This window comes from Kogia breviceps, chromosome 20 (genome assembly GCF_026419965.1).
Source record: "Kogia breviceps isolate mKogBre1 chromosome 20, mKogBre1 haplotype 1, whole genome shotgun sequence".
Taxonomy (NCBI): Eukaryota; Metazoa; Chordata; class Mammalia; order Artiodactyla; family Physeteridae; genus Kogia; species Kogia breviceps.
Genome location: NC_081329.1, coordinates 15,992,530 through 16,015,762, shown reverse-complemented (window position 1 = coordinate 16,015,762; position 23,233 = coordinate 15,992,530). Strand labels below are relative to the sequence as shown.

Here is a 23,233-nt window from a genome sequence, read left to right as displayed (position 1 = left end):
CCCGGGCCGTGCGCACGGCCAAGTGCACCGGGCCGTTGACAGACTCCGCGGCGTTGCAGCCCGACTCTCCTACCCCGAGGGCTGGCCAGCGTGGCCTGGACTGTCTGGGCGGGAGGCGGGCTCGGGTGGGGGGTCGGCTAGCGCGGGGGCTGGGGGGTAGGAAGGGGGAAGGAGGAGGCGGTGCCCCCCCGGCCAGGCCCCGCCCCCGGCGCGGCTACACAAGCGGCGCCCACCTGCCCAGCCCGCCTTCTGCAGCTCGGCGGCCCCGGCGCTCGTCTCGGCGCGGACCAGCGAGGCGGCGGCCGCTCCAGCAGCCTCCCCGAGCCGCGGGCCCCGACACGCTCCAGCCGCTCGCCCATCCCCGGCCCCTCGTCGCGGCCCTCGCGCTGCCCCAGTAAGTTGCCGCGGGTCGGGCGGCGCGGAGGGGCCGCAGGCGAGGGGCGGCCTGGGCGCCGAGCCGGAGGGCAAGGGCTGAGGCGGAGACGCCCGGGGCCGCGTCCAGCTGCGCGCAGCTGCCCCGAGGCCGCGCTCCGGCCCCTCGGAGACGGAGAGTCCCGGGGCTGCGCTCCGGACTTCGCCTCGCCCCGTGCGGCCCCCAGGGCGTCGGGATCCGCGGCCGCCGTGCGGGTCGCGGGGGCCGGTAGGCGGCCAGGCACGGCGACGCCGCGGGTCCCTTTGGCCGCCCTGGTCCCGAGGGGCCCTGGGCACCCTCGTGCGCGAGGACCGGCCGGGCCTCCCCCTCCGCCCTGAGCACTGGTGGGTTCCCGAAGTCGCCTGCCGCTCGCTGGAGGCTCTTGGGTTACATATAGAACACCGCTCGGAGCTCCGGAAGTCTTTTCACAGCCTGACCTGCCCGCGACTGGTAGGACAGGTAAAATGGCCCGTCGTGCTGTCTCTTTGGGGTATTTTGTAAGTAAAGGGGTGCAGTTTTAAACCCTTTTGAGATGGGCTATACTCTTTTAAGCCTATTTCATGCCACCTGCAACCTTGAACTCTAAATACCATTCCTGACGTTTAGGAGCTCTGCAGGTCAACCCCAGAGTACCCGTTCCGCCGGAGAGCTTTGAAACTTCTGGGTATGCGTATATCCAATCCAAGGACTAACATTTTCAGAGATTGTATCTTAAAGATATTGAAAAGAAATCCGCTCACAGAGTTATATAAGTCTTTTGAAGTGCAAACAGTACCCAGATTTCAGGAGTAAAAATGTTCAAATATTCAAACTCTCAAATTTTTATGCAGAACTGCCTAAAAAAGCGTTTACGACTGGGGATAAGATTTATCTAGTCGTTTCTACAGAAACACTCATCCTTTTAACTAGGGGATATCGTCAGATTTGAGTCAAGTAGAGCTATCTGAATCCCGGCGGGGACTTGAGATACGAAGTCAGTTTGTCTGTGGCCTCTGACTTGATGCTTTTTTATTCTTGCCCGAGGCAGTCTTTAGAACTTCTGTCACTTCTCTTCCCCCTCAGCATTAATAATAATTATTTCCTCAGGAAACTGCAAACATTTGTGCTTGTGATCTTCTTCTAGAAGATGTACAGGGTAAGAATATGCTAATTATATGCTGATGGTTGCTTTTTCCTTTTTGTAATATTAAATAAATCCTTTTTTCTTTTAATCGCACTAAAGCTGGACATGGAATGATTTCTCAATGAAATAGAACATATGCATTTTTATTTCTCCCTGAAAAGTTGCTAGTTAGCTACTCTGGATGACTCTGGAAGCCGCATTATTTATTAGGAGTTTTCAAGTTTCCTTCCTTGCCCCTCAATTTGGTTTCTGCACTGTGCCTTGATTAGGGGAATGTCATTTACCTTAGTCTTTTTGGGTGTGCCAGTGGCCTTGGAAACCAGAGTAAAACTCTGCATGGTATCTGCAAGGATTCAATTTGCAGAATCCTTGGCCTCGTTTAGCTTAACCTGTTACTAAAGCCCTTTTGATTCCAAAGTCTCTAATCATTATCCCTGGATTTAGAGGCTGGAAGGGAAGACATGGTGCCTGTTGGAGTTTTAAAAGTCTGAAAATACTCTGGAGTTTTTCGTCTTGTACGCTCATATGTTTTTGTCATTGGGGCATATGTGTCTGAAGGATTTTAAAGTTCATGTTTCTTGCTTTCTACTGCAAACCTGCTCACCTTCTCAGAGTGGAGGTGACTAGTCTCCTTTCTAGGCGGACTGCCTTGTTCTCTTCTCAGGCTGCCTTGCGTAATTTATCATTCGTTCTCCTGGCTCTTCTGGCCAGACCTGGAGCCCTTGTCTGTGGCCATTTCTTCTCTTTTTTGGCCCTACTTTTTCAAATGGACTCTCCCTCGTAGTTCTACTTTGTGACTTCTCTATTTAGCTTGGTTTCTGTCTTCCCTTCTGTATTGTTATATTTGCTTGCTGCTCCGTATATCCATATCTGTCTCTCTATACATGTATGTATTATTATTATTATTTTTGTTTTGCGGTACGCGGGCCTCTCACCGCTGTGGCCTCTCCCGTTGCGGAGCGCAGGCTCCGGACGCGCAGGCTCAGCGGCCATGGCTCATGGGCCCAGCCGCTCCGCGGCACGTGGGATCTTCCCGGACCGGGGCACGAACCCGTGTCCCCTGCATCGGCAGGCGGACTCTCAACCACTGCGCCACCAGGGAAGCCCCATGTATGTACTTTTTAAGTGTTTAGAGCCATCTGCTGGTTTTATTCTGATACCCTTCAGTGACCAACTTTCAAAACAGAGCCTTGAAGATACCGGTAGGTTGCTATTTTATTATTTCCCCAAACAGGATATGAACACACTGATTTCATGGACTGGCTTCTCGTAGACTACTTACTGCATGTGAGACATTTAGAACAAAAGCAACATTTTCAGTTGAGTATATTTCTGAATATTCACATAGTTAGTAACATGTACCTGTTTGGATGTTTTGTCACCCAACTGAACACTGAAAAACTCAGTTAACTAAGATTTCAGTTACATGATACCTCTTGTCTAAATGATTTTGAGGACTTAAGTGGTTAACTTATTCCTACACCTTTATCTGGATATTCAAAACCATGTAAATATAGCCTGGATAAGAAAAAAAATAATGATATTGTTCTTTTCACTGTTTTCTGTTTTAATAGCTTTTCATTCTCCAGCCTAACACAATGCCTGGCACATAACATGTGCTCTTTATTGTTGAGTGAAGGCTGCTGATTTTAATACTTTAAAAAAGGGTGTTATGTCTGTCTTCAAAGGTATATTCCTTCATTGGAAAGTACTGAGTCCCTACTCTGTACTCAGTATTAGACATCGAAAAGTAGTGTGCAGCTCCAATTTTGGAGAGATTCTACAATTATTTTTATATTCCAGAAACCCTCCATTGATGGATTTTATGAGTAGTTATTTATTTTGCTGTAATTTTATGTAAAGTATCAACACCTATAAACATGGCTTCAGTACTCTCTACACCAGGAAGCAAACAAGGAACACATTCTCTGAAATATGAAGGTGATGTTACTTTCTGTTCCATTGTCAAAAGCACATGTGCTTTGGCATTTTTGTTTTACTGGTGGTAACAAATTTGTCCTGACTCGTATATTTCCCTTTCATTGCATTTCTGGCTATTTACTAAGAAGTGGTGTTGTGGAAATGTTGTAGATGGTATGAACAAAACCAAAGCAACAACTGGGGTTCATTTCCATCAGACTCTACTAGTTGATCAGGCTCTAACTAGCTGAGTTAAGGTAATCAGAGCATGATTTACCTACTAATTTTTTTGTCCAATTTAGTAAAAATAACTGTTATATATTAATCTGTGGAAACAAGCAGTATGCTATTATTTTTCAAGTGCTTGTGGACTCTTTTAAACCTTAAATGTTTCTGAGAATGGCCTCTGCTGCCATTGTTAACCTTCTCATTGGTAAGTACAATTAGTGTTGACTTAAGATTTGAGTTAATGTGGTTTTTGTTTAAAAGTCTGGTTTTGAATATGTGGGTCACATCTCTTCTGTTCATATTTAGACTTTTACTTCCAATATCTCTCCTCCGAAAAGTCTGTGGTTCTCGGTTTTTCTGGGTGTATACGAACATGAATGGTTTTTTGAAAATCTTGAAGTTTCTTACATCCAAGATTGAAACATCAGCTAGGGTGTCCTGTGTGATGACTGAGTACTGAAAATGTCATGTATTTAATTTTATGCCTTCTCCTTATCCCACTACAAAAATAAAATAAAAAATACAAAAATAAAACCCATACGTTCACACCTATTCTAGTGCTGCATACTAACTAGCGCCTCTGTTCAGAACTTGTATCATCTGGGATTCGGCAATGAGGTAGATGAGATAAGAACGTTTCATAACGTCTCTTCTAGGAGTTTAAAAAAAAAAAAGCCCGGACTATGTTATACTCATTTTTGGAATATTTTTTGAACAATACACAACAAAGAATTTTTATGTTCCTTGTTGATTCTTGCTAGTTTTTCCCACAGTTGTGGAGAAAATTCTTTTCTTTCCTTTGCCCACTCTGGTTCCATCAAAGGCTTTTAAGTCTTCATACAGTCATACCTAATACTATGCTGTTTATGCCACCAAAGCCCACTTCCTTCCAGTGGAGACCTAGTGATCACCGCGGGTAGAGCTTGATGCCGCCAGGGGTGCTGAACAACACTGTAATTAAGATGCTCTCATTTCATACTTCTACTGTTGCCCATCTTTTCTTTTATTTTAATGGATCTTTCCATTTAAAAACAGATGCTTGTCTTTTTAAAAAGTCAAGTTTAACATAAACCTCAAGCTCACTTTTTATTCATTCTCCTCCTTCGTGGGCAGAAAGATGTTATCTGAGTTGGTAACTTATCCTAATTAGAAGATAAAAGTTGACGGGTTAGGGTCTTTTCTTCACTTGGCTCTGGATATCCAGCTGTCATCTGGTAAATGATGATAGTCACTAGTGGAATTAACAGTTATTATGTATTGAACCATAAGGAAAAAATTGGTTCTCTTGGCACGTTCAGCCTTATTTGTTTACTTCCTCAGTGTGAACTCGGGGAAGATTTTTCAGAATGCAATTCAATTTCTACTTAAAAAAATCACATTAAAATGTCTAGAATTTGAAATATATTTGAGTGGTGGGGTGGGAAGTCGTCTCTGTATCACGTGCAAATTGTATTTTTCCAAAGTATGTGTATCCTTTGGATTTTCTCCCTCACCGGCCCCCATTCATCCTGCTGGTTTCTTTTTAAAAAAAAAAAAAAAAATGCATCCACTTGGTGGAGACAGCTGGATTTGATTTTTGTGAAACTAGCATACAAAATCATAGTTTTTAGCAATTGTATGTACAAACATTACTGAATATTGTTTTGATACATTGGGATTCCCTTGCAATAGGAAATATGACTTTGATTCTAAGAATATCCTAGGAGATGATCCATTTGGAGTCTTCCATGATCGGAGGTTAGCTAATCCATCTTGGATGAATATGTGTTACAAATATATACAGCCCAGGTCGAGCGTCTGTAGAGAGGCGAAGAATAAATCAATGACTTGGTCTCTGTGGGCTTTGGCCACCAGCGAAGGAGTTAACAAGTACACACACAGTAGGAAGAGAATGATAAAGCTGCCATTTGGTTGAGCCGCACACAAAGCTGAAGGTATCAGGAGGAGAGGTAACAGTCTGTTCTAAACTTCTCTTTTGTGTAATGTGTGTTGTGTTCCTGACGTAGACTAAATGCTCCATCAATTTAAGGTCCTACTGTCATCACCATTACAGTTACTATTATTGCTGTTAAAACCACTATCACTCCTCCTCCTCCAGTTGCTCTTTGGTGAAACTTGGGTCACTTAGACTTGAGTTCTGGCTGAGCATTTATTCACAAAAATTTGCACTTGGGAGGGGGCAATAATACTTATTAATCATTTGGCAGAACTGTCTGTCATTTCTTACCCTGACACTCAAGAAAATTAATGATGTTTAACTGAGAATTCAAACTATTCTGAAAGGTCTTAGAGGAAAGTTAAAACACATTAGGAGATTATATTTTAGGTGGAAAATTTGAGGAATAAAGTCATTCCAAAAGTGCAGTCAAATTAAGAACATGAGATTATCTTAACTTCTCACTCTGACAGTTGAGTGCTACGTTGGTTAAGTTTAGTGCATTTATACAAACGTAGTGAGTTTAAAACCCATAAGGGGACCTGTCAGGAATATAAAAATCCTAAGAGGTCTTCAGCCATCCCTCCCATTTTTGCTTCTCCTGCAGGAGACCCTCTGAAATCCAGGAAAGCAGTCCCCAGCTACAGTTTAGTGTTGGTTCCAGTCTTGACTTTTAGTTTAGAATGGACAAAGGACTGATAAAAATGCTGGTTGCTGAAGAGATACTTTTTATTACTTGTTAGAGAGGGAAGAGTTCTTTTGTTAGAAGGGAACACATTCAGTTCAGTTCCTACCATTGAACTAGAAGAAGAAAAAAATGTTCTAAAAGAAATTATATAACCAAAAATATATTTACTGTCATCTTCAACATAGCTCTTCTATTGTACAAGGAGGGTTTTTAATGAAGACATGGAACTGGGCACCACTGCTTCACCTTCCAGGTTTCAGGCTCCTGTGAATGTACCTTTTAAAAAAAAATGTGATAATTGTTCCGGAGAGGTGGTGTGTGTGTGTGTGTGTCGGGGCGGGGGGGGGGGGGGGACAGGCAATTGATTTACATTATCAGTGTAATAGGCAAATCTTTATTTAAAGGAATCCTGGGGTGAATCCATTTCTACTAGGTAAAAATCACTTCATAGGGTTTTTGTTTAATGTACCTCAGATGCTCAGAATTCCTTTAAACATAATTCTTTGTTTGCAGTACACTTTCTCATGCCAGTATTGGCTCATGTATGGCCAGTAAATATTACCCTCTTTAGATTCTTGGGTTGGGTGGTGGGTGGATATTCACTGTATTATGATTTTAAAATGATATATGAATAAATAAAATTTTAAATTTCCCCTAAATAAATTAGTAAATAAAATTTTCACAAATGTCTCCTTTGTGTTTTTCCTTCAAGTAGAGAACATCTGTACTGAATGAAATTTTCCTTTCATTCAGAATGACAGTTTTCTTTAGACAGTGATTTTTTTTTTTCCTCCTAAAATTCCTTTATATTCACTTCCATAACATTCCTGGTATCTTGAAGGATACTTATTATTTTTCAATGGGGCTCAGTCCATAGGATATTTGCGATTTGCTTGGGTGCTTGTCCTGATAAAAATCCAAATGAAAACTTCCTTATAGTTTGTATCAACTTGGACCTGGGAAAAGCCTGTGTCCAAAAAAATTCAGGCTACTCCGTATAGATTTTTTATGTGCTTTAATTATCATATTAAACAACACAATTTTATACTTGTATTTCAATCCAACACAAAGATTTAAGTGGTTTATTTAATTCCGTTGTAATCTGAGCAATTGTTTGGGAGATATTTTTGTGAGACTTAGGAGGAGCCTGGGGTGAGCTTTGACACTGCATCCTGAGGGCTTATTAACATTCTAGAATGTTTGGGCAACATTAGGAATTTACCTTTGTTCCAAGGCAGCCCATGCTAGAAAATGAAGTCAAATTGACTATGATTAATCAGGCAAAGTGAGATTGCTGTTTCAGCTTTTAGTTTTTGACATTTTGCAGTGATCTGGACTTTCAGGAAGGAGTTGACAGAAGGACTAACAACCTTCATCCAAGTGTAAAACTTACTGAGAGTTCAATTTTTTCATCCCTTTGAAATTAAAGGGCACTGCTGAGTTTTTAGTGCATCTCAGAGCTTGGAGTACAAGTATTGAGCACCAGCTCTGTGCTGTGTGAGCGTGTGTCTGAAGAGGTGAATGAGAGAGGCCGGTGGGGCTCCCATTTTGGTCTCTATGGAGCTTCATGGTGTTCAGAGTGAATAGTTTCCTCTCTTTGGCTTTTTAACCTATACTATGAATTTACATAGACACATTTCGAGCAGAAATTCAAGGTCATATTCTTTTTCGTAGAATCATATTAATGTTTACAACATGAGGTCCATGCTGTTTAAGCAGTCCCTGAAATGTAACTGTGTACCTCCTAAAAGACTGGACAAGTGAATCAGGTGGGAGAACTAAAGAGATTCAGGTTGAAAAAGAAAAGATTACATTGACATATGTCTTTTCTAATGAAAGCCTTCATGACAAGTTTCATACAGTTTTGATCAACTGTATTTGAACTAGTGGCACTTAACAGTTCTTTGGTATAAGTACTGTAGTACTTAGAATACTTTGATATACAAAGATATCAAAGATGTCAAATTCTTTTGATTCTAATAATGTCTATACTTCAGTAGAAGAAAGAAGAACCACACACATGCATGTAAAATGCCCCTACCCCATGGGAGTTCAAGAATCCCTGAATTCCAACCAGTGGACACCTAGCGTTTCTGGAACCCAGAATAAGAAAGAACCCTGCAATTCAGAAGCGATTTCAACCGTGGGAAACCTGTCTTAGGAGAGAACCCTTTGGGGCAGGATGGGGACTTCCCGGTCATATGTCCTTTCCCCTTGTTGATATAACATTGCTTGTGGCCTCTGAGGAGGAGCTGAGAACGGGCCCAGCGGCGGGTGGGACAGTGGGATGCTCCGAGTTAAAGAGCTTGGACGGTAACGCAGTGATGACCATTCCCGTTTGTGCAATGGTGGAAGCAGTTCCCTGGCCTTGAAGGCATACTTTGGACTTTAATTGTCACCAGCATCAAATTCCTCCAAAATTCTCAGAATTCTGTCCTCAAAATTCTGGGATTCACAGATGTCTATGTCTACCTATGGACCAGGAAATAAATTTGATTCTAAGTTAAGCTGAGATCATTGAGTATGTATAATATATACACAAATGGGAAGAAAAGGAAAGAATGGATAAGAATAATCAATGCTCTCTTTTCTTATCTAAAATTGGAATACCTTTCGAGTGACGTTAGAAATCCAACCTCATGGCTCCATGTCATTCTGACATGGATCTTCTTGTAGAAATCTCTGAAATGTAATAAACTTATAGTTTAATAGAACTAAAGAGGTCATAATAAAGACGTAAGCATCACCGCAGAGCCTTGTTAGTTTTCAAAGTATAAAATAACTAACTGAAAGCTTTTCCTTTTACTTGTCATGTTTGTTTAATAACATGCCTAATGAATAATAGCAAAGCAGAGTGAAGAATTTTTAAGTTAGTTTCTCTACTGAAATTCTTATCCATTGCCAAACTTGCTTTGTAAGTGGTCAAGATCTGTAAGGTTGTGTTGCAAAAAGGCCCTCTTTTACATGCATTACATGTGTGACATAGTGGTTGTGTAGGTGGAGTAGGATCTGTGTGCAGTATTCATCAAGAAAATAGCACAAAGCGCCTTTACAGGCCATGGAGAAACAATAGCGGGTGTTGATAAAATTTGTAGTACTAGAGCTTTGAAAACGTGCTTGTTGTAAACTCTCCTGAAACCTAGAGTTCCACCTTTAAAACAAAATCATTTTTTCATTAGATGATAGTACATGAATAAGGCACTGCGTCCTGGAAATTTGGTTCTACCATTGTAAGGATGGTGAGACACTGTTGTGATAGCAGGTTTTGTATTCCATTCTCTGAACTTAACAATACACCGAAAGCTGTCTTGTGGGCAATTTCTGAAGTTTGGAAGCTTTCACCTCCAGCCCCCGTGGTCATGGACAGTTACTGAGTTCTTGGCTCTAAGTGTACCAAGCACGGTACTAGGCAGGTTTGGAAGGGAAGTAAGCTCCTGGGAATGACATTTTAGAGCTCTCTCTCTTTTTTTTTTTTTTTTCTTTTTGTGGTACGCGGGCCTCTCACTGTTGTGGCCTCTCCCGTTGCGGAGCACAGGCTCCGGACGCACAGGCTCAGCGGCCACGGCTCACGAGCCCAGCCGCTCCGCGGCACGTGGGATCCTCCCGGACCGGGGCACGAACCCGCGCCCCCTGCATCAGCAGGCGGACTCCCAACCACTGCGCCACCAGGGAAGCCCTAGAGCTCTCTTTTAATAGTTAAGAAAGTGAGATCTGAAGAGTTGTAACTCATCTGAGATCAAGACAGCTGGGAGCAGAGTGAAGACTTGATTTCAAGCTTTTTGATGCAGCAAAAGCGCTGATTTATTTCAGGCCATTCCGTTTCTGTAAAAGCAAATCCTAATCACTATAATACACTACTTAGGTGGTAGGAATTTTATAAGTGGGGATCAAAATACAATTTTAACTTGAAAGTTTTTAATTTTAAAATTTCTTGGAAATTAACATATTTGAATAAGACATTTTAGTAACAGCGACAAGCTCGTGATGTGAACAGTTTTTATTAAATAGCATATTTCAGCCCCCAAATGGAAAAAAGGAATCTTAACCTAAAAATAAAAAGACTTTACGTATAGATTCTAAGCCATCTAAAGTCATTAGGGGGCTTCCCTGGTGCCGCAGTGGTTGAGAGTCCGCCTGCCGATGCAGGGGACGCGGGTTCGTGCCCCGGTCCGGGAAGATCCCACGTGCCGCGGAGCGGCTGGGCCCCGTGAGCCGTGGCCGCTGAGCCTGAGCATTCGGAGCCTATGCTCCGCAACGGGAGAGGCCACAGCAGTGAGAGGCCCGCCTAGCACCAAATAAATAAATAAATAAATAAATAAAGTCATTAGTATTTATACCTCGTAAGTGGTGCTTTTAAACAAGTTCTGTTTGGAGTGCTGTTGTGCTATCTTTCAAAAAAAAGCTGTTTGAATTTTTACTTTTTCTGATTATCATAGCTAACAGATGGTTTGCACTTAGTTCAGTGAACCAAACAAAAAAAGAACAGACTCTGCATAAAATTTCTGCTGATAGTGCATTTTATCTCACTGAAATGGATCATATGAACTTTCTGAATAATGAATAGCATATTTACATTATTCTGATCTTTTCTGCTACAGAGTAAGAAAGAAATGTGAAGGACAAACAGCCTAGCATTATCATTTTAAAAGTTATTCCGGTGAATTAAAGTATTTTTCTATTCTTACTGCATTGCTAATGCTGGGTATGTTCCATGCACTGCTTGCAAAAAAATTGTTCCAGTGACTTTGAAAGCATAAGGCATTATTTATCTCATTGAACTACTAGAACTGGTAGTAAATTAATTTTTTAAGTGTTTTAAGCCTTAAAGTTTCAAAAACCCACATCATTTTGCTAATCCCAATTTTGAAAGAATTTAGTAGAGTTGCAATCCAGTATTTGACTTTCTGTTGATTCACCGTCACCGGCCTGTTCGTAGTTGTTGGTCGATGTTTATGTGTGGTGGGAAATGTGTACATGATGGTGGCCTAAGGTGGGCAGGATGCTATTACCGAAGTGGAGGTAACTTGACTCGTGAGGAGTGCAGGTAGCAGCTGTAGTAGTTGGTACCAATGGTAATTGAAAGTTCAAGAGTCTTTTGTTTTAGGAATGGGGCTTTACTTCATCACATACAATTTTAATTCATTACATATTAGACCAGAGAAATCAGTAAAGTGGAGCTATATAACTTCACTTCTAATTTTGTATGCATGAATCAGAATTCAGACTGTTTTCAAGAATTGGAAGAAAGGTGCTCATTTTATTGAACTAAGTATAATTTCTGTTGAGTGAAATAAAAAGGGAAAAAAGAATGCAAAAATCTTTATTTTTTTGCCCTCCCCAAAGTGATGTATGTAGAATAATGTTTTAAGGCAGAGAAAGTAATTTTTCTCTAGTATTCTTGTCAACAGAACTTCTACTGCCATTATTTTCTGAATTGGATTTTCCATGTCTTTAAAGGCATAATCTATGGCATTGCTAGTTTAATAAATCATGTGATTCTAGGCTCAGAAGAAGCCTATACATTTCATTTTAAGCAGAACCATGCCTAACCATTCCTCATAGGCGTGTGTGCTATGTAAGAGTGAGCTGGAGATTGTACATGTGCAGACATAGCTGCAGGAAAGTCACAATTTCCTAACTAGTATCATAAATAATAATATTTTCATATTTAAAAACAAAATGTTGAGACTGTCTGTAACTGAAGAAAACAATCAGCATTTTGTCCTTAATTTCTTAATCCCCAAAACGTCTCTATAACAGTGTAGGTCAAAAAGGAAAATCCTGGGCTTCTCTCAACCCACAAAGAGCATGTAAATATCAAAGACACATAATAATCTTGATTCTTCCCTGCAAGAGTACATGCTGTGCCCTTACAGGATTGCTTGGGAGCAAAGTAGCTGAACACATTCATGAGGCTTCCTTTACCTCACAGAGTCTCCCGTTGATTCGGTCCCAATTCCCTGGGTACAGGCATGTGATACAAATGAGCGAAACAGGTTAGTGCAAAGTAGTAAGGAATGGTTGGGAGCTGTGGTGAACCCGAGAGCAATCAATTTTAAAAATACTGAGTGTCCCCAAAACATGCACTGGGAGTTGGGAAGAGTGACTGATAAAACATTTATACAGAACCAAGCAGAGTTCCTGACATTGTGAGAGTGTCACACTGTGGAATGAGACTGCAGCCCAGAAAACCCGTATTTGTATCCTAGATCTCCTTAAATATGTCAGAACACACTGGCAAATGAAACGACTCCAAATCTATTTTCCCTTCTTAAAAAGACACATAGAAAGAAAGAGGTTGGGAAATATCCATATAGTCGCTATTGATGGGAGTTGACTCCCATCAATTTTCAGGTTTTCCAGATTTCCTTATTAAATTTTCAGGTTTTCCAGATTTCCTTATTAAATTTTCAGGTTTTCCAGATTTCCTTATTAAATTTTCAGGTTTTCCAGATTTCCCTATTCTCTTAAAGATACTCTGAGCGGAAGCAAAATTCAATCTTGGTAGAAATGTCCTTTTCCTGCTTCTTAGAGCTCATATTTGTCTCTTAGGCTTCATTATCCTTTCATTCAGCCAAAAATGTTCTCTTGTAAAAATGATCAACTAAAGCCTCATCTCCAAACAGATTCTACTTTTTCAAATTATGAATCACAACTTCCTTAAGTCTTGGAAGCATACAGTAGTGAGGATAAAGGCAGTGGAGACTGATAAATTTTGCTGAAATGAGAAAGGTAAAATCTCCTGTTCGTGTGTGATCTGAATATACCCAGCATTTAATATTGTGATTTTCTAGGCTACGTGGGTGAATGATAGAACTTTTCTTTTCTGGTCTTGTAGAAGATTGTTTTATGTGTGATAGGTAGGTACATTGGTAGAGGTTTTTATTACCCGCTACTCAGAGCTAAATATTCCATACAGGGGTACATGGGGAAGGGGAGAGACAGAGGAATTACAGTTGAGAACGCTAAAATAGACTTGTTGCATAAGGTGAACCTTTAAACTTGAGAAAGGTTTACCAAATCAATATTTATTTGATCTGAATAGGGGATATGTAATGGTGTAATACCCCTTGACATTTTTCCAAGTCATCAGTATCATGAGGACATACCTTGTGGGTTTTTAAAATTTTCTAGTCACTGTGAACTTACATGATTATCACTTTTTTGGGAAGATGAGGATGTTGAGTGGGGTGGGAGGTTTCTGGCAACATGGACTTCGGTGTAAACTACCTACCTATTCTCCTACTATTGGTTTATATCTGCAGAGAATCATGACAAACTTAGTTTATCAGCCACAAAAAAAGAAGTCGTATCATTAAATCATAGAATCTGAGCTGGCAGATAATTTAGCTAATACCCTTTTAACTAGACCTGGTTCCCCACATTTCTGAATCATTCTGAATCACCTGTCCCCTCTTTAAAATGACAGAAATCTGACACCTTTCTTGGAAGGCAGCTTCTAATGGACAGGAACACTCTTTATTAGGGTGTGCTGCATCGTATTGGGTCAGTGTCTTACTCTTTTTTATATTATACCCTTTTTCTGTAGTTTTAACTTCTAGCATAATATGCAGTCATTGTCTTGTTACACATTGCCATTCACATATTTAAAGAAAGCTATCATCTCTTCTCTAAGGCTTTCCCCCACCCCAAGAGTGAAAAGAAGCAAAATGTAGAAATGTGAGCAACTTGTCTTTCTAAAACTCTTTGCCCAGCACTTTTCTTGTTCACTTAACCCTTATATCACTTCTGTAACATCTCTTTCCAAGATGGGAAGGCCGAGTGAGAGTCCAGTGACTTGCCCAGACACATGGCCCGTGACTCTCAGAGCTAATTGGCTAGACTCAGAGCAGGGTTCCCTCTCTGGGGCCCAGCTGCATCCCTGCTTATTGTACCTGAACACCTGCATTGTCTTTAATTGTCTTCAAGTCATGACACGGCTTCCAGACCCCTCACCCTACCCTGGTCACTCTTTACTGGACATACTTGGTCAGCATTTAAGAAAAAGATGGCAGCTACAGCCAAGCATCCATCCATTCAGGGAATATTTGAGTGGCTGCTATGTGCCAGACATTCTCTAGGTATTTGGGGTACACCAGTAAACGAAGCAGTCAAACAAAGTTCTTGCCCTCATGAAGCTTACATTTGGAGGGTTTCCAACAGGGCTCAGACCCCTTCCCCCACAGCAACACCCCAGAGGAGTTTGAAACAGGGGACTGAAGAATTGGAGTAGTGGGTTCTGTGCTCTTAAGAAGTTAAGATGGGGAACTTCCCTGGTGGCACAGTGGATAAGACTCTGCGCTCCCAGTGCAGGGGGCCCGGGTTCGATGCCTGGTCAGGGAACTAGATCCCACATGCATGCCACAACTAAGAGTTCCCATGCCACAAGTAAGGATCCCGCCTGCCACAACTAAGACCTGGTACAACCAAAAAAAAAAGTTAAGATGGGAATTCTGTATGAAAACTTAAGATGATGTATTAAAAAATATAATATCTCTGCTCATTTCCCCCTTTTCATCCTTTCAAACAGATTCCTTCTGTGGATTGAGACAATAATGCTGACTTCTATTGAATTATACCAATTTATTTCCAGGCACAAAATGAGGCAACAGAAAAACTTTTGGTAATAGAAGAGAAAGGTCTCTGATATTATCAGAAGCCATTTGAAATAAAATCTAAGCAAAATGAAAGCATGAAAGATGTGATTTGCTGGGCCCAAGACTTTATTTGTTCCGGGGTATGTTTTGAATTCAGACATGTGAGGAGGACTGAAAATATGAGATATTTGAGAACCCAAGAGATGGATAAGGAATGAACTAGATAAATTGTAAAATGAATACAGTGTTTCAGAAAATGGTATATGTTGTTGTAAAAGTAGTATGTCTTCAGTTTTTTATTGCAGGAAGCCTTCTTTTGTGAAATTGTTTGAAATTTTTGTAGCTAGAAGAAATGAGTTTTAATATATGTTAGAATTTTTAATACAGACCTAAGTTATGATACTTATCTAGTTATTAATTGGTCCTTAAAAAATTTCCCCATTGCTTATATTTTAATAACTATTATACTTTCAATCTTAAGGTACTAGTGGTTCATGAATTTGGAAGGTTAGACTCTACTGGAGATGAGGTTTTAAAATTCCAAAGTCTGCCAAATATATTTTTGGTATCTGGGTGATTCTCTTCATCATCAGCTGGGTCTTAGATGGGCTGCCAGGAGCCTGGGAACAGCTAGAATTCTGCATTTCTTTGTGCTGAAATGGTTATGTGGCATAGAGGAAAGGGCATGGACTTCGAAGCTACACAGACGTTGGGTTCAAATCTAGGTCTGTGATTTTGAGCAAGTTTCCTAACATCTCTGAGCCTCAGTTTTGTCAACTGAGGATTGGACAACAGTTCCGCTGAGGTGTGTGAGGATTAAATAATGTATCTCAAGTGCCCAGAACATAATACGAGAGCAACGAATGACCCCAATGATTACTTTTTATTTTCATATCCCGAAGCCTGTGGTAAATGGCCTTGCTTATGAATGGAATCCTTGCAGTTGTCTTTTCCTCCCCAGAGGATAGTCTCAAGTATTTGTGACTTTTTTCTTTCTTTCTTTTCTCCCCCCATCATATCCAAAACTAAAGGAACAGTACCCTGCAGCTCCGTTGATTCTGAGTTTCTCTTCGGCCAGCTATCTTGAGCTACATGATGTAATTGTTAGCTAACATTGGCTTTGAACCAAGCTGTGGCGGCAAGTTTCTTTCCTTAAGGCATGCTCTGGATAGTATTTCATCTCAGTTTAGAATCTGTACTCATAACCGGACTATTTATTGGCAAAGAACTGCCTGTGCTTCACTTGCAGGACGTGGTGGTGAGCGCTTTGCTCGTCCAAGCGCTGTCTCCTTGGTCTAGGGTCCATCACAGGAACGCTGAACTCTGAAAGACACACTTCACGCTTGTATCTTTAGATGGCACAGACCAGTAAAAACCTTCAGTGACTGTAACAAAATAGAAACATTGTGAGACTTCATTCCATTGCTTCTAAAAGGTCAATGCCCCTATCATATCTTACTGTGGTGAGTCAGACTTGATTTTGTGTCCTGACTTTGATACATACTAGCTAATACTTCACCTCTCTAAGCTTTGGTTTTCTCATGTGTAGGCTAGGGATAGGAATAGTACATACCTAATTGGGTTGTTGGGTAATTTATTGGGGTTAATGTATGTAATGCACTTAGCCTACCTCCTAAAACCTAGGGTGTTTTGATAAATGTTAGCTCTCAGTAGTAGCAGCAAAAGAAAAGGTCTTAGTGGTGTTAGGTTATTTGTGTATACTTTATGAACATATCTCATTTCAGGAATTCCCAGAACTCTTCTTAAGTTTTAAATTGGTGGTCGAATTGCCCTTAAGCAATATCTTAAAGAAATATCTTTAAGAAAGTCTCTCTCTTCTTTTTTATTCTTGCTGCGTTTTTTCTTCCCTGGATAATTCCAAGTTGCCTGTCTCTGAATCCTGTTTCCTCCAGCTCTGTGCCCCCAGGCCAGCCTCCATGGAGGATGTGGAGTTGTGGGCTTTTCTTTTGCCTCTGACACCGCCTTGTATGTAGGTGCTTGTTTCCGATTGCCGTGTGGATTTCTGATCTTTGCTTCATACCCTTCACACTGTTTCTCTTACTTTTCTCTCTGCTACTCCATCTTGTCCCCTTCGTCCTTTCAAAGGTCACTTATATAAAGAAGATGTGAGTTTCTCAGGTCTTCTGAATAAGGGTGGCCAGGTTCCTAAAACCAGCATTCACACTTACTTTGCCAAGCTGACTCTCTCTGATTGCTTAAAATATTCTCTTCCTCCTCTTCTCTATAAGGCCTTCTAGACTGATCCAGGGAGAGCACCTTGCTTCTTCTATGAACCCTGGTAACGGATCCATCATTACTGTCTACCGGCAGAGCATCTGATAGATTGAAACATCTTATTCTCCAACAGTGAATAGGGGAAAAGAAGAGTTTTCTATAAGAAGAAATTATTAATGATTATTATAGTGAAACACATATATTAAAGCTGTAGGGGCTTCCCGGTGGCGCAGCGGTTGAGAGTCCACCTGCCGATGCAGGGGACACGGGTTCGTGCCCCGGTCCGGGAGGATCCCACGTGCCGCGGAGCGGCTGGGCCCGTGAGCCGTGGCCGCTGGGCCTGCGCGTCCGGAGCCTGTGCTCCGCGACGGGAGAGGCCACGACGGTGAGAGGCCCGCGTACCGCAAAAAAAAAAAAAAAAAAGCTGTAGTATATTTAGTTTTGAATGCTATTTGGCACTGATTTTAGAATTTGGGACATTCTGAGATTATGATAAATGACAAATATGTTTCAAATGTTAAACACATTTTGTGTAAAAAATAGTAAATGTGTTTTAGTAAAGAATCATCAGTAGTAGAAAGTTTCTTCTTGTGGTATACATTCCATCAAAATATATTTCAAAGCTGAGTCATATCAAGCTTAGGGATTTATGAGAATGTATTTTTGGCTCTAATAGATAATACACACACACACACACACACACACACACACACACACACATCCTTTAGTTCTTTAAGTAAAAAGGCCAGTACTTTTTCTACACAAAAATTACTTTCACCTCAAAAAATTAAACATATTTTAGCGTCTTTTTCAGTTCAAGGGTGTGTGGTTATTTCCAGTGGGGTTATATGATGACATATAGAACAAAGTTTCTGCCTTGCAGGCTTATCAGATAGATATGTATTGGGGACGGGGTGATAAGCCAAATATATGTGATGCTCCAGTCCAGGGCATAGGTGATGAATGCCATCCAGAGATGTGGGTTCTGTTTGAGGGATTATGCAGAAGTTTCATGGAGAAGGTAGGATTTGAAAAGGATCTTGAAAAAGGAGTAAAGAGGTATCTACAAATAGAGACTGAGGTTTAAAAGACATTCTTGACGGGGAAACAGTGTGAGCAAAGGACCCTGAAAAGTATGAGACCTGTTGGCAAAAGAGCACATGCTTCTCATTGACCAAAGTAAGGTGGAATGTAAGGGAATTGGAGGGAGGGTAAGGGAGGGGGAAGAGAAGAGGAATAATAGTAATAGCTAATGTTTAGGGAGTAGCTGCTATGTGCCAGGCATTGTTTTAAGCACTTTACTTGCATTTAACTGATTTAATCCTAAGGAAGAGAAGGCCGGAGGCACAGATTGGCTCATCGCTCAGACTTTGGATGATGAGGTACTGAGTGTGTCATTCGGTTGGCAGTGAGGCGTCTGAATTGCCACGAGGAATCACTGAGCTCTTGTGAAGTGAGGGCCATGGATGAACTGAGGTTACAGCAATAAGAAGGGTGTTCACAGGAAGTTTGAACTGAGGTAACTGGGCATATTAGACGATCCCCTGCCCCCCCCACGAACACGCGCGCGCGCGCACGCACGCACGTACACACGCGCACACGCATGCACGCACGCACGCACACACACGCGCACGCACACACGCACGCACACGCACGCACGCACGCACACACACGCGCACGCACGCACACACACGCACACGTGAAGTCCCCATGGGCAGCAGTGTTAGTGTTTTCATATTTGCAAATTCCAAGTCTTCAAAAAAAGAGGGTATATTTTTTAGTAGAGTAGGATGTTAGTTTATTTTATACTCCATTATTGATTTGTGACCACAGAACTGCTATTTGTATCTTAAAAGCAAATCAATTCTGTTACCTGCCTTAAGGGTACTTAAATTTTTAACATTGAGCCAAAATGCATGTTACTGAAATGATCTTCTGTAAACCTATTTCAGGCTTGGCGTTTTTCAGATACAGTTTGATTTTGAAAGAAAACACATAGTACCATGATGATATTTACTCTTGCTGGTTTGTTGACATTATTGATTAGGCTAATATATGCCTGGTAACTACATTTTTTCCCCTTTTCATCTTTTTTGTACTCCTTGAGCTTTTACAGTACTTGCCTTCTAGGAAAAATATATTCCAAAGATGAAATTGTATATTTTGATAGAAAGAGGTCAAAGACATGTTTACACTTCAGAAAAAGTGCAGAGAAATCCCCTTAGAATTTAGGCAACATTTGGCGTGCTTTGTGTCTTTCCCACACACAAAAGAGCTTGTAAATGGCCTGTGTTTGTTCTTGTGATTAATGGGAAAGGGATAGTGTAGGGCTGGAATAATTTTTATCAGATTAATTTGGCAGGATGCCGATAGTTTCTTGATGTTTAATTCTAGGCACATTGTTTCCATCCTGTTAGTTTGGGTAACCTTCTTGATTAAGGACTTACACCGAGGGAATTCTGCTGTCTGACCCACACGGAATTGCCGTCCATCCAGTGCTTCTGGAATCCTGGGTCAGACCTTGCTCGCTGTGAAGACAGCCGTGGCAACACCCAGCCCGGAGGTGGTGCCAGTAGGAAGAAGGGGCCTCTTTTCGGCTTTCTGGCAGCATGTCTCTCATTAGCATAGGTTGCTAAGGAGGAAAACTTGAGGAGAAGCCTTGAAGAAAGCCTAGCTTTTTACTTGTGTCCCTGCCCAGAATGATGCACTGCTAGCATGTAGCCAGTTATGAAAGGAAGAAACCAAACCCGAACCTGAGGGCAGGTTTCGTAATGCTTTCATTGCCCACTTTAAAATTTTCTGTCAGGCAACTTCTTGAGGGAGATATGACCCAGTGGCCATGCTTAGGAAATTGTATTTGGAATTTCTTTTAACTGAAGCCGCAGAATATCATTGAGACTGTGCCCTAAAGACTGTCATGGCTGCAGCAACACAACCTCTTAGGCAAGGGGAGGAAAATGATCCAGGATATACTTGGGGCCTAAGAGACTAAAAACCTTACTGGCCACAGAGAGGCAGGGCTGAGCATGTATCCTGGGACCCAAGTGCACTGAGCACCCACTTGACCACCCCGGTAGCTGAGAGGGGCCCTGGGCAGGGCTCTTACTATATCTTATCACATCTTCTCAGATGTTCTTCCACAACATCTACTTCCCATACATGGACCCATACACGAACACCTGAAATACAGACTATGTTCTCAGCTTCTCGTGAAGCATTCTGTGGCGTTGGACTACTTCTAGCTAATATCAAGTAAGGAAAAGTGACCTCTGTGACTTCTAGGAAGTATCCTTTAAAAAAGGGTTCTCTCTTCACCCCTTTTGCTATGGACAGAACGTTTGTGCCCCCCACCAAAATTCATACGTTGAGAACCTAACCCCCAAGGTGATGGTATTAGGAAGTGGGCCTTTGGAAGGTGATGAGGTCATGAAGGTGGAACCTTTATGAATGGGATTAATGCCCTTATAGAAGAGTCTCAAGAGAGCTCCCTTGTCCCTTCTGCCATGTGAGGGCACAGCAAGAAGATGGCCACGGATGAACCAGAAGGCTGGAATTCCTCACCAGACACCGAATCTGCAGGCACCTTGATCTCAGACCTCCCAGCCTCCAGACTGTGAGAAAGAAATGTTTGTTGTGTAAGCCATCCAGTCTATGGTATTTTTGGTATGCAGCCCAAGCTGACTGGGACACTTTCCACTTCCTACTTCTCACTGACTAGAAGGCAGATGTGGCGGCTGGAGTTTGATGATCGCCTTTAGACCATGAGGTGAATGCTGTATAGTAAGGATGCCAGGGGAACAAGCTAGAAGCAGCTTGCGGCCTTGATCCAGTGGTGCCCGGGCAGTCAGCCTGTAGACCTACTATACACAACAGTGAAATAAGCTTCCGGTCCAAACCATTGTTACCTGGAGTTTTCTGTCACTGCCAGCTGAACCTAAATCATAATGGATACAGGGACTTTGTGGTAGTAGAAGTAGAAATGAAGACAGGCAAAAGAGATGTAAAATTTCAACATAGGAAAGTTTTTCTTTTTTTTTTTTTAATGGTGAAGAGTGTTATAAAAACAGAAGAAAACCTAGAAGGAACTGATAAGTTCTGGGATGAAGATATTTTAAAATTCAGTCCAATTATACTAGAGTAGCTTATATGTAGTTCTTTTGCATAGAAGTGGGACATTTGATAGTTGGAAGATTTTTCTAAACCTGTAGTTCTATGAAAGCTATAAAGTTTTATTCTAAATTTCTTCAGTATACTGTTAAATTTCATAAGTTTTGGTTTTGAAATGGCTTTGTGATTGATTTAACTGACCAATCTGCATTGTGGTCAGACTTGTATGATTTGGTTTTCTTTGAAATTTGTTGAGATTTACTTTAGGGTCTAAGTTATATCAGTTTTTATATATGTTTCTTATGGACTTGAAAAGAGTGTACATTCTCTACTTGTTAGATGCAGTGTTCTGTGTGTATAAGTACCCTACATTTCCTTCTGTGTTTTTTTTTTTGCGGTACGCGGGCCTCTCACTGTTATGGCCTCTCCCGTTGCAGAGCACAGGCTCTGGACGTTCAGGCTCAGCTGCCATGGCTCATGGGCCCAGCCGCTCCGTGGCATCTGGGATCTTCCCGGACCGGGGCACGAACCCGTGTCCCCTGCATCGGCAGGCGGACTCCCAACCACTGCGCCACCAGGGAAGCCCTCCTTCTGTGTTTTTTATTGTCTCCCCATCTAAGTTGTGCTTTCCATTAGGGTAAAGACTGTGTTTTGTTCATGGCTCTTTCTCCAGTGCCTAGAACAGTGGCTGGCACTTAGCAGATTCTGATTACAGTTTATATGTTAATTAAGTCAAATTAATTGTGATGTTCAAATCATTTGTAGTATTGATCGTTTTTTTGTATATCTAACATCAATAATTGAGGGAGGTAAGTTGAAATCTCCTACCAAAGGTGTGCATTTTTCAATTTCTCTCTATAGTCTTCTCCATTTTTGCTTCATGTATTTTGAGGCTATTTTATTAGTGTATACAAATTTAAAATAATTTCTCCCTAGTCAATTGAATCTCTTCACATTGTGTAATGGCCCTAATAAGGCTTTTAGTCTTAATGTTTATTGTATCTTATGTTGATATAACTATGTTGGCTTTTTTTTTTTTTTTTGTGGTACGCTGGCCTCTCACTGTTGTGGCCTCTCCCGTTGCGGAGCACAGGCTCCGGACCCGCAGGCTCAGCAGCCATGGCTCACGGGCCCAGCCGCTCCGCGGCATGTGGGATCCTCCCGGACCGGGGCACGAACCCATGTTCCCTGCATCGGCAGGCGGACTCCCAACCACTGCGCCACCAGGGAAGCCCCTGGCTTTCTTTCTTACTAGTAGTTATTTGCTTGTTTTTTCTGTCTCTTTATTATTGGCACTTGCATGGTTGTTCTTTCTCTGTCTACTTTCAACACTTCCAGGTTCTTTTGATTTGATGTATCTCTGTGATAACACATATTACTGGAATTTAAAAAATCCAATCTGATACTCTTTGACTTTTAACTGTAAAATTAGTCAATCATATATACTATAAATTCTTGATCTTTTAGACATGTTTCTATCATCTTAATTTATGTTTTATATGTGTTTTATATTTTTTATTATTTCTTGAATTTGGCGGATTTTTATTTTTTATTCCATTTATTTCCTCTACTTTATTTAGATGATATGCACTCTATTTCTGTTCTTTTAGTGTAGACCATATGAAATTTTACCATGCATACTTTTAAAAAGTCTCCTAGATCTCTTCCCTAATAATACAAAAAACTTAGAATTTATGATCTACAACTTACATATAATTATTGCCTTGCATTTTAGTTCATGAATTCTCTCTTTTGCTAATTCTTTCTCTCTCTAATATGCTGTTTAACTCATATGCTGAGTTTTTAATTTCTACGATTATATTTTTATTTATGTAAGTTTTATTTAGTTCTTTCAAAAATCTGCCTTTTTATTTTGGTGGTCTCTTGTTTTGATTCATTTAAAAAATTTAATCTTTTAATTTTTAAAACTTTTTCTGCATGGTTAATCCGTATGCTTGTCTGGTATTTCCAGTATCTGAAGACTTAG

General features: G+C 41.2%; 1 protein-coding gene across 8 annotated transcripts in view; it reads left to right on the top strand.

Annotated features, from left to right (window-relative positions):
* Positions 1-221: 221 nt before the first annotated feature.
* The window catches only part of SLC7A2 (solute carrier family 7 member 2), a 73,862-nt gene continuing 50,850 nt past the window's right edge, over positions 222-23,233 (top strand). For 3 of the 8 annotated variants that reach the window (XM_067022365.1, XM_067022364.1, XM_067022368.1), the window contains exon 1: positions 891-909. The gene's annotated coding sequence lies outside the window, so the exon portion shown is untranslated. The other 5 variants (XM_067022366.1, XM_059049425.2, XM_059049428.2 and 2 more) reach the window with 4 other exon arrangements.